Here is a 12,743-nt window from a genome sequence, read left to right on the forward strand (position 1 = left end):
ACTTTTCGATTTTGGTTTTATTTATCAACATGGTTTTCGGATTTCTTTGTGATTTTTGATTGTTCTATGTTTTGATTTGTAACTTCTTGAATATATGATGATTTCGTAATTTAGGTTTTGGGGCAATAGCATGTTCTTATGTATTTTTGATTTCTAATTGATTAATTGTCATGAATTCGTGTATCTAAATCAATCCTTGAGGCTGCCTCGGCCATGGTTGTCCTTAAGGTGCGGTTTCATCTACCATAATAATTTTGGATCGATTCATACGCAAAGTTGTCTTGGTCTCTGTTATTAACTTAGGGCGGATATAATTCTGATAATTTACATGCTAATAGGATGAGTGACGCCATGCCTTAGATCATGTTTCCGATTGACTCGTGTGCTAAAGTGTTTTCTTGTTTAATCTCTAGGGAACGTGTCTTTAAATGAGTTAGCATTCATGTTTAGGATCAAGCACAAAGATGGTTCTAAATACTTGAGGAGTCTTAACAATTAGATAACCGCAAAGGCTCTAATTAGAATCAGAATTGGTTAGAGTCTAGGATAATTTGAACGTTGCTGCCCGGCCCTGCATGAAGTTGTTATGTGTTCTTGATGGTTTTTCATGTTATGTGTTGCATGAGTATGTTGATCACTTGTATATAATAATCTTAGGTTTAATTTTCAGTAGGTTATTTGTTAGAATTAATCAATCTTAAACCCCCAATATTTCGATGTATATATGTGAATACTTGTTTATAAATTGTTTGGTTTCTCTTCTTTCGATCGCCCTTTGGTTTCCCCGGCTAGAACGATCCCTACTTGTCCATATTACTACGATTGCAGGGTAATTAAATTGAAGTTGTTTGACCCGGGTTACGCGACACGTCACTGGGTAGTGTTGACTGCCGTGTACGGCGGCGATGGTGTTTCCTTCTGTGTTTGATTATTTCCAGTAGTTATGAATCTCTGAGCATGATTGTGACTGCTATATATGTTGGAATTACAGAAATTTGAGAATTGGAAGTAGTTGGATTTCCGGCAGTGAATGGCTATCATGAAGTAACTTCACGGCGGCGGCTATGGTTTTGTTGTGTTTAACTTCAGCTGTTGTGAATTGGAAAAATTGGGGTTTTGGAATTTGGAGTAAGATGCTACTGCGGGTTCATGATTCACAGGGGAGGTAATGGGTTGTTTCGTTCCATTCATGCCTTCAATTAATATCATGAGCTTGTTTTGATAGTGATGGAGGATTTGGATGGTCTTTGTATGTGTTGGTTGCTGAGAATAGGATAGAATTGCTATGGAATTGCTATTGCGGTGGAGATGTGTGAGAATGAAGGAACTTTGCTAACTTTCAAATTATAGTTTGGCTTTGCTATTGTAAATGTAAGGTTTACCAAAGTTGAACGACACATGGAATAATGAATTGTGTAATCGGTGCACAGTTTTGGGTGTACAAAGTAATTTCAGAAGTTTGGATAGAAATGAGGGCAAATGGAATATGACGACACATTTGGGTGTCCAGAGTAAATTGTGAAGTCTGGTGATTCGTCGGCTACTTCAAAATAAAGATTCGATATGAGGATCGAATGTGAGTAGCTAAATTTCAAAAGCAGAAGGATAAGGATTTCAAAATGCGTGTCGCTGTGTTACTAATTTTAGTTAGCATCAGAACTGACACTCGGATTCCAGGTAGGGTCTCTATCGGGGAACCTTTCTTTAAAGGGAAAATGCCCATTTAGTACTAATTCAAACCCCTTATTTCCCATTCCAATGATAATCTTTTGCATTAGCCCATTCCAATATAAGGTAACCATTTTTATGCCCAAATGCACAAATCTTTACTAAAGTCTTAACAAACCATATTATTTTAAGACTATTTTGCCCCCACCTCTTTAGCATGAAAAGACTTGGCCGGAACCTCGGACTCCGGTCACCGGACTCCGGTCACCGATCACCGGAATTTCCCCGACCGCCGGATTCCGGTCACCGGATTTTCCCCGACCGCTGGATTCCGGTCACCGGATTTTCCTCTGTAACCAGTTACTGACCCCCAATAACTTTTAGTTTTCAGTTACTGACACCCAGTAATCACTTAGTTTTCAGTTACTGACACCCAGTAATCACTTAGTTTTCAGTTACTGACACCCAATAATCACTTAGTTTTCAGTTACTAACCCCTAATAATTTTGGTTATTGACCGAAGAGGAGAGAACTGAGGAACCGGCCCGACGGTGAGCACCCACATTTCTTCTCTAGGCACCCACCTTCCCCGACGGTGAGCACACCGGCCTCCTCCACCGACCCCGGCGCACGCCGGCAAGCAACGCCCTTCCAGGGGAGTAGGAGAAGTTGTGAGGCAGCTTAGAGCAGGTTTCCGGGGCTGTGCGGTTGCGGGTGATTTTGCGGAAGCAGACGAGGAGGAAGAAGAAGAGGGAGAAGGCGGTGGTGGCGGTGCCGGCGAGTGGAACGACGAGGTTGGGCTGCGGCAGAACAGACAACGGCGACGGCGCCGGGGACCGGGTGATTGGGCGCTGCAGAAGGTGGATCGGGAAAAGAAGGTGGTCGGAGTTGCGGAAGCAGACGAGGAGGAAGAAGAGGAGGGAGAAGGCGGTGGTGGCAACGCCGGCGAGTGGGACGACGAGGTTGGGCTGCAGCAGAAGAGACGACGGAGACGGCGCCGGGGACCGGGTGATAGCGGAGACGGCGCGGTAGAAGGTGGATCGGGAAGAGAAGGTGGTCGGAGGAGATGAAGTAGCGGTGCTTGTGTGGGCAGCTAGCGTCGGAGGAGGAGGAGGAGGAGGAGAGAGAGAGAGAGAGAGAGAGAGAGAGAGAGAGAGAGAGAGAGAGAGAGAGAGAAACCAGATGGATAGGGAAGAGAGAGAGAGAAGAAGAAAGAAGAAAAAGAAGAAGAAGAAAGAGATAAAAACTGTGTGGATTTAATTAAACACAAGGTAATAACGTATTTTTCTCAAGAATCATTGGAATGGGCACAAGGATAAGACTTTAATTGGAATGGGCTTTAGTTTTCAAATATTTGGGCATTAGGGCATTTTCCCTTCTTTAAATTGATAATTAGGTTCTAATTGAAATCGGTAAATTGTGTGCCATTGAGTGTTTAACTCTTGGATGTTACTGTTTTTCATAAAAGTATGTGATATCAGTGATTTATATAATCGATGTTATCGTTTTCCTTATAAGCATGTGTTCGATATTGGAATGTGAGTTTTGATATTTATTTGACATGCATAATGCATTGTGAGGAATAGTGAGAAATTGTGAGAATGGTGATTCTAGAGAGGAGAATGAGATTATTAGAATAGATACATTTTGTGTAGTTGAGTTTCCTCATGGGGACTTCCAGTAGCTATGATTAGCCCACCTGCACAAATGAGTGGGGAAAGTATGCCCTTTCGACGTATGAGTCGATAAAACGATCTTTCGGGTTTCAAGACTAGGGACCATGAGGTTAACAAAAGACTAACAAAAGAGATATTGGAGTTTACATATTACTGATTTGTTAGGTCGTATATTTAAGACATCTACACGGTATGAGACGTGTAGGTACATATGTCTTGGCTGTATGGACTAATTAGCCAATAATAGAGTGGAGGGAGTGCATTAACATACATGCATCAAGAAGGTTTGGCCCTACTAAGCGTAAGCTCACTCCTATGAGTCTTGTTTAGGTTTGTACGAGGACACATATTTCTAGAAGATTAATTGTGACGCTTAGTTAACGTGTACGAGAGTATAGAAGGATTACAGAAGATTAGAAGTGATTAGATAGATGGTAAGGGCTCATCTTTTTGTTTTTGTAATTGTTTTATTTTGTAAACGTTTTATTTTTAACAATTTCTAGAAAAATATTTAAAATTGTTTTATTTTCTTTTACTTTTATTGTTTGACACCTCAGGTTCGGCGTCATGTGCTTAGAAACCACCGACATCAAGTCCGATGTGTGACAGAGACTCTCATCATCACCTCACAAGTTCTCGCCCACTTCAAACTCTTGTGAGAACCCCAGATCTATGAACGTGGGACTATTTAGTGTTTGGGGACTCAATTCCAGAAGTCCCAATTACATCTTGTTTCTTTGTTAGTCTCTTAGTCACCTGCTCATCCAACAGTAGATCTCGTCATTTCAATGAATCCTTCACAGTTCGAGTCTCCTCTCTGGTATTTCCTATTTCTCCTGATCTCTACTGTCTTTGTTTGGCTAGGTTAAAATTTTCATTCTTTTACATATATTTGCGACGTCGAATGGATGTTGATCTTTGTTGTTGTTTATGATATTAATTGGGGTTGTGGAAATTGATTCTCAAAACTAACTTTGGTTTGAAATTGAGGATTTGTACAGCATTTTGTTGAATGGAGGATTTGGGTCTGGGTGAATCTATGCTTTCTCGTATGAATTTCTCTTTGGGTGATTTTTTTGCACCTATCTACAAATACAATAGGTAGCAATTCAATATAGATCTTACTTATCTTTTACAGTCATTGAGTTATTTTCTACTTTTCAATTCATACAACTTTTTGATAATAGTTCAGCCTTTACAGTTGTATTTTGTAATGACTGATGTTTAGGTACATGTCAATGCAGGTCTACTTTAACTGTTTCAAGTCCCTTGCGGAGGAGAATACATTTTGTAAGCCTTGGGCCAAAAACAAGGTGTTGCTATATGAAAAATGTAGAGCCTGGTAGACATCATCAACTCTTCAGTATGTGGTTTTTTGTTTATCATACATATGTGTGTGTGTGAAGTGTAAAGAGATATACCTAGTTCATTAATATGTGTTGAAACTACACTAATCACTTTTTTGAAATAATGGGTTTAGGCCTAAATGCTAAATGTTATATGCTTAGAGTGACATAGCTGCTTGAGCATCTACTATGATACTTGAATAAGCCTGTATTTGGTGTTATAGACCGGTGCATATGCAATAGCTGCTTTGCCTGTTGCTTTGGAAAGTTCAGTTGCTTATAAGATTAAGTCATAAACTATGTAGTCCTATTGAATTTGTGTATTCTTTATCGTTGTAAATTGGTACTGTACTAGCTTGGTTTAACCTATGGCACTGATTCTGTTTTGCTTTTCCGCTTTTCCGCTTTTCCGAAGGGATCCACATGCAACTTCTCTGAATCAATACTACGGCATTGTGGCATATGTACTGGACTTTTCACATCTCCTCGTCTCATTGATGTTTCGAAAAGATTTCGTTTGCATGGGTGAGTTGAGTTTGTTGTCAAGTTTGTTACTTTCGTTATTGATTTATTGCAAGTTTAGGCAACTTTATGAAGTGTGTAAAGGATAGTGCTTTTTATTTTGGAGTAGAATGTGTAGTGAAACTTTCAGAATTAACTAAAACACAATCATTGATGGACATGTTGTTCTATGCATTTACAGTTTACTAACACTAGAGAAATGACATAATAGCAAATTCTAGTAGATTATTAGGGCATGTTTGCTTAACCTGTTAGATGATTGAGTACACATGCTAGATTGTTGAGCTTGGCATCAAATACACATGCTATTTGATATATGAAGCTCAGTTGCTTAGTTTATTGACAACTCAAACCTCAATTTGTGTTGTGTGGTAATACGTACTTGGGCACATTATTTAGATAAATTTTAATCCGACTAATAGTAGTCTAATAGGATTGGCAATCAGTATACACTCTCACATTAATCATCATAAACCAAGAAATTATAGGCGTGAACAATACTAGTCTTATATATTTACGTACTTTACTTTGCTCATGCTGCAGCCCTGCAATTTCAGATGATTTGCAACTCTAAACAAAGTGTATCAGGACTTGGTGCTAGGACTGAACATGCTACTGAAGAGCTAACTTCATTGTAGTTTTGGTGTGTGAATTACAAACTCTTTTTCTTTTTGGAAACCTGTGAGTTTATCTCTTATATAATCTTGAAGTAGAGGAAGAGAAGTACTTTGTATTTCTTGTATAGAGCTTCGTTTACTTTTTGTAAACTCTTCTTTTTTAATATGTTTAATCCTTTTTCCATAGTTTTTGTCCAAAGAAAAAATTAAAAGTAAAAATCTGTCATGCTTATATGCTGGCCAGAATTTTTATTATTATTCATAAATAGGTCTTTAATTGCTTGCCAAAATTGCCAGTCGCCAATAGATGATTTGCGATGGTGTAAGCAGTCGTCAAATAAGCGACAGTCTTTTGTAGTCGCAGCATGCTGTCATAAAATGAGGTGGTGACGGCTCATTGCTGTAGCCAAAAGCAACGGCAACGCCCTCAATGGTGACGACAAAAATGTCATTGTCAAGCCGTCGCCATTGCTCTTTCGCGACAGCAAAGTAACTTTTAGCGATGGCATTCTGCCGTGGCTAACCGAATTAATTTTTGTAGTGTGCATGCCATCTTTGGATTTGGAAAGTTTCAAATTCATTGATCTTTAAATGAATTTATATTGATTTTTTAAACTTGAGGTGTTCATACCTTAGTACATCTCGATCTTTATCCTATGTGCTATTTTGATAGTCCTCAATCATGTTTAATTGGCTTCCATTGGTTCATAGCTTTTTGGCTTTCCATATGTGAGAACCTTCATGTTCTGGATATGGCTTAATAGATAGCACTACATATTAGAGGCTGGCAAGGAATTTAGACATCAAGTTGGGTTTATAGAAGTTGGATCATAAGAATGATAGTTTGCGACATTTATTATTATTAGGAATGAGGACTCGCTGTGGACTTCAATCACCAAAGAAACAATGATAGAGGTGGTGGCTAGTTCATGGATTTGTTTTCCATTGCTAAACCATGAAGCTACTTCATACTCGATTTCAGGTAGGGAGGCTTCACTCTGGTTAGTGTTTTATACACTGCTTTATGATTTGAAAAATGAATTATGATTTAAAGCTTGAGTTTATGAGATGAATTAAGAGTGAGTGGGGCACAACGACTTCCTTGGGTTTCGGTCCCCTAAACCTCCGGAGGGGCTGTACGGACTGGAGAATGTCTAACATGTTTTGAGGTGTGACATTGCTCCTAGGCGGTATGGTGTAAATGGACACTCTCGCTACTCTTCACTAGTTGTGGAGGATTTTAATCTTTGGTGAGGATGTAGTTGGCTAATATAGACCGGTCATCAGGTTTGGATTTTTACGCAGGCACTCTTAGATTTCCATTTGGTTTTTACATTGAAAATAATTATTTTGATTTCATTGATTTTTACTCAACTGGCGCCTATTACTATTTGGATTTCAAACATAGTTAGGGTTGATTATTGAGCAGCGAGGACGAAAGCTCACCCCTACTATAGTTGGTTTTGCAGGTACTGTGCACAAGGGTTAAAGAGGAGTTTGGGACTGAGCAGGGTGCTATATTACCCCTTTATTCTTTGGTGGATTTGTTAGGACCCACCCGAATGTTACCCTGAAACCCGAAGTAAATCATGCGGGGTCTACCTCTAAGGAAAATTTACCGAATATTTAGCATAACCCTCTTTAAAAATGGACAACCCTAACCTGAAAAATCCAAATACACTTTTCTATAACAAATCATCTATCCTCAACTCCTGGAGCCACCTGCTCCCCACAAACACATCCACCACAACATAATATTAAAACCCTCTCCAACCATCTCTTAACATCCAAAGGACAAGTTATACATAAACCTCCAAATATTCCTAAAATATTTTCACGAATCTTAACACACAACCCAAAATATCATACAACATTCCCAAAGTAATCAGAACTACTAAACTAGGGAAGCAAGAAAATACACTGGTAGGTTAACAGGTAACCTACTGGTGAAAAACGATGATGATGTTGGTAATTATGCCCCGCCTCCTACTAGTACCAACCCGAACTCTGCAGACTGAGCATTTTTAAAACAAAGGGTCCAGGGGAAAATATTCGAAAACATTAGAGTGAGTGGACAAAAATAAATTTAAAAAAATGAACAAATAAAAATTATTTATGCTTTCCCAATTTAATTTCCAAAGAACAACAGATGTCTACCTCAAGCGATAAAATTTTTAACTCATAAAATATCAAGCCTCTCAGGCTCTAATAAAATAAGTATGTATTTACACACGTACATACCCCCAATATAAATTTTATGGATTTAAAGTAATTTATATAGGGCTACTATGCTCGCATCTAACGCTCACGTCACACCATAATGCGGTTATTCACTGCACCATTAAGGTGGACAGACGGGTGTATATATGCGTGCCCATACCTCCTATATGAATTTAAAACACTCATATAGGGTGACTTGGATACAATTCACGCAAACGAACGTATCGTTGTCAAGATAGGGAAGTATTTGTGCCCAAGTTATCGTACCACGAGGATTAGTGGCTAACCCACAATCCTAATGTAATACCCCGGAATTTTAATATTAGTTTCTAATATTATTTTGGAAATTATTTAAGTAAGAGTTGTATGGATTTGTGGTTTAGTGAGTGGACTGGAAGTAGTTGAGTTTTTACTTCCGTAAAAATGCTCTATTTTGAAGGGTTAAGAGTTGACTTTTTAATCGGTTGGGTTTCTCGGGAAACTTCCTTCACGAAAGTTGTAGAGCACGACGATACGAGTTTGTAGACACGTGGCACGCGTAAAACGGACTTCGTATGCGAAAGTTATGGTCAGCAGAAGTTCGTGGTTTTCGGGAATTTTTAGTATAACTAAGAAAAGTGTTAGGTTTCTTTTCATTTTTTCCGGAACCATTTCTTCCCTCTTCTCTTTCTCTCCCGCGCCTCACCTTGGGTATCTGAGTTTTTCCAGCCGACCCGACCCGGACCCGGCAACCCAACCCGACTTTTCCAGCCAACTCCGGCCGACCTAGACGACGGCACCGGTCGGGTTCTCTTCCTCTCCTCCATCCGAGCTGCCCTGTGGTGGTGACTTGCGCCGATTCAGTCCCGAAGTGGTGACCCGAAGCTTGGAAGTCCGGCTTGGAGACCGGTCGGGTTTCCCACCTCCGGCGGCGGCGACGCAGCTTGGAAACGGTCGGGATAGGAGCTCCTTGGCATCCTAGTTTGTTTTCCGGTTGTCTTGAAGCTCGACTCTCGGTGTGGAGTGGTGGTGGTGAATTCCAACTTTTCCGGCGGGTTTCTGGTGATTTCTGGCCGATTCCGGCCGAACTAATTGAACCCTCAGGTATAAAAGATGCTCCTCTCCTCAATCTACAAATTTGATGTTTTGAGTTTGCCCTAATTCAGACGTTTCGTGGTGGCGCGTGGGGCCCACTCGCCGCCGCCTGTGGTGGCGAGTGGTGGCGCGTCCGGTAGTGTCTAGGGTGTTTTGTGGTGCTGGTTAGATAGTACTCTTCGATACGAGTGTGTTGATTTGTGGGTTGTAGGTTTTGGTTATCTTTATTGCATGCTAGGGTTTCCCCGTGGTGATTAGTTTCGTTCGTTTCATTTTTTTGAGTAATCCAAACATGAGATTCTGGTTAGTAGTTCTATAGGATGTGTAGGACGTTTCAGCGACCTTTTAGAGGTCAAGGAGGAGGATTTGTCTCGAGTGATAAGCTCGTGGATTAGGACTTGAGTTTCGGTTCGAGTCGGATAATGTTGCTTTCTTAGTTACTAAGGTTAACGTTTTGTTAATAGGTGACTTGTGGTGTGGTTTTGTGTGATATGCATGAGTTGTGCGTGCGAAGACGCAGCTAGATTTGAGGTGAGTAACATCTCACTAAGGTCCACTTTCAGACCAATCATTATAATTATTATGATGTTGATTTTGGAGATGATTATGATGATGATTGTGATGTTGTTTTTGAGGATGATGATGATGATAATTATTATGATGACGATGGTAATGGTTTTGTTTGATGATTATGATGCTATTTTTATATTGTGAGTAAATCTCACATGGGTTCTTAAGGAACCGAATTTACTTTATAATTTTGTTTTATTAATTGTGAAATTGTCCTTGAAGGAAAATGACTTTGTTTTTAAAAATAAATGAGCTTGATCGTCAACGGCTCATGGTAAGTGAAAACAAGTTTTCTGTTAAAAATAAATCTTTCAAAAGGACTTTCGATCATGTGATATGGTGATGTTGAAATATGTTTGTTGATAGATTTTCTAGTGGGAATATCTATGTCTTTATTTATATAAATATATCTAGGTGGAAAGATATAATTTATGAAGTGCTCTTGTGATGTTGTTGATGATATTTTTATATTGAATTGTTGTTAAATAGTCAAACCGGGTTCCTAGCCTTTAATCGGGTGATAGGTTACGGTTATGATTTTATTATTATTTTGTGAATTGATAAGTGTTATGTTGGGAGAGTATTGGAGTGTGTGCCTTAGTGGTGATTGTGTGCATTAGTTGTGTATATGTGTGCCTTAGTGGTGATTTTGTGCATTAGTTGTGTATGTGTGTGCCTTAGTGGTGATGGTGTGCATTAGATTAGGAGCCTTCGTGGTGGACCAGGAACCAAACCTTGACCGGGTGATTGGTTACGGTCAGTATAGAGCTCTAGTCTGTCAATCGGTACTTCATGGGGGATGACTAAGTGTTGACGAACCCATGAGTACGCATTTGTTGGTTACTTATGGGGGATGACTAAGTGTTGGCGAACTCATAAGTAAGAGTAGAGAAATGATTGTTTGATGTTCTTATATGTTGTCTTTTAAAATTTCTTGTTTTTAAGTATTTCCTGAACTATGCCTTTTTGCAGGATTTCATTTTGAATTGGCTTGATTGTGAGTTGTTGCGTTCTTTTTAATTATTTGTTTCATTTATGATTTTGAGTGATTTTGAATTATTGTGTTTTTCTTAATTGCGTCTTTTAATTTCTCTTGCTTTTAGGTGATTCCTGAACTAAGTTATCAAGACAGGAATTACCAATTTTAATTATATGTGATGTTAGGATTGTTGAGTTATTATTTGGGAGTTACTCATACGAGCTTTTTAGCTTCCCGGGTTTGTTGTTTACAACTCGGTGCACCAATCCATGGTGTAGGGGTTAGACCTGCAGGTGATGATCAGCAGGGTTAAGGCAGTGGCCTAGAAGCTGGGTTTTTGACGAGATACATTTATTTGTATTTTTATGGTAGTTGTTTAAAGCTCTTGTGAGCGAAGTTGTTTATTACTTGACTTTTGGAAGTTGATGTAATTAAGAAGATTAAATGTTTAACTCGGTTGATGAGTTTATCGACATTTACATTTCCAATATTTGTTTTTAGTTTTTGAAATTGTTGAGCAGGTTATGGGATATTTAGAATTTGAGTTTTATCATGCCCAAATTTTTGAAATTTATCCATCGAAAATTGGGGTGTGACACCTAAGCTAATCGGAACAAAAGTCACAATGCAAACAAAGAAAAAGAAGAAAAATGCTACTCTAAAGCATCAAGCCTTAGCAATGCTCGGCGTCGGTTATTACCAAAGCCTAATCAATACTAAATGCCTAGTGATGGGTAATTACAATGAGTCGATATATAAAATGGATATTGAATGGGAATTAATTAAATTGACGAAAAACTAAATGAAAAATAAACTACTAACTAATGAACTAGAGAATGATGAGAACATGGGAGTGTCGGGTGATCCACACTAACTCATATGCAAACATCGATACCAATTTCACAAATGCATATCCTATTGTATCAAGTCCCGTATCTAATACCAGTTAAGGCTACTAGACTAATTATTCTTTCGGTGTATCGATTATGCCGGTTAAGGCCACAATCAACTCTCTAAAATGGGCATTACGCCGGTTAAGGCCGCAACATCCAAATTAGAGGCCTAGAGTGCAAGATAATAGAGACCCAAGCAAGCTTAGCTACAATCAAGCTAGCTAATGGTTACCACACTTCAAATCCTAGATGCACAAGACTAATAAGTTGTCAATTTATCAATCTATCCATCAAATTGTCCACAACATAATCTCAAAGGGTGACAAAACCTAGAAACATACTTCTAAGGACCAACACATTCGGATTCAAAGCATACACAATGGAAATTGCATCTATTATAATTAAAGTACCAACATTTATACAAAATGAGTTTAGGGCTTCACACCCCTAACTCCCAAAATAGAACTACTCTCTACCCATAATCAAATACATCATCAATAGCATATAAGATAAAGAAATAGACAATAAGGAAGAGAGGGGGAGTGCTAGCTTGGTCACTTCAAGCTATAAGCTAGTATGAACCCAAGAAAGCCTTTCACCTAACTACCCAATTGAAGAGGTGGTGCTCTTGAAGATGATGCCTTGAAAGCCTTGAGTGAGTCCTTCAAATTCCCAAAGAATCTCTATCTAAATTATGAAATGAGACCAATAAGTCGGTTAGTTTTGCTTTCGAGAAATTATCTGATTTCTGTTATGTTTGTGGGAGACTAGGACACACTGATTTGCCTAAATCCCCCACGCCCACATAGAGCTGATCCGGAGAGTGAAACGAGTATGGTGATTGGCTGAGAGCTTTACCTCCTCGGAAGCAAATCAGAAATGAACATTCTCAGGTGAAGACTGCAAGTGGCCGGAACAAAAGGAGATTTCTCGGCCAAACAATTCGGCCAATAGAAAGCAATGATAACGGCCATAACTCACAACCCCAAGGAACCTTCTCAAGTCACATAAGAGAGTCTCAAGAGAGAGTCTTCGGTGCGACGGCCGTGCCACGTGTTCGTGCGACCGGCCTACGGTCGTGCGACACGTGTTTTTTTTTTTCTACAGCAGTACACACGTTCTCCTCCGGCGAAGCTGCGTTCTCCTCCAGCGAAGCTTCTTCTTCCTTTCTCTGGAGA

Source organism: Fragaria vesca, linkage group LG4 (genome assembly GCF_000184155.1).
Source record: "Fragaria vesca subsp. vesca linkage group LG4, FraVesHawaii_1.0, whole genome shotgun sequence".
Classification (NCBI taxonomy): Eukaryota; Viridiplantae; Streptophyta; class Magnoliopsida; order Rosales; family Rosaceae; genus Fragaria; species Fragaria vesca.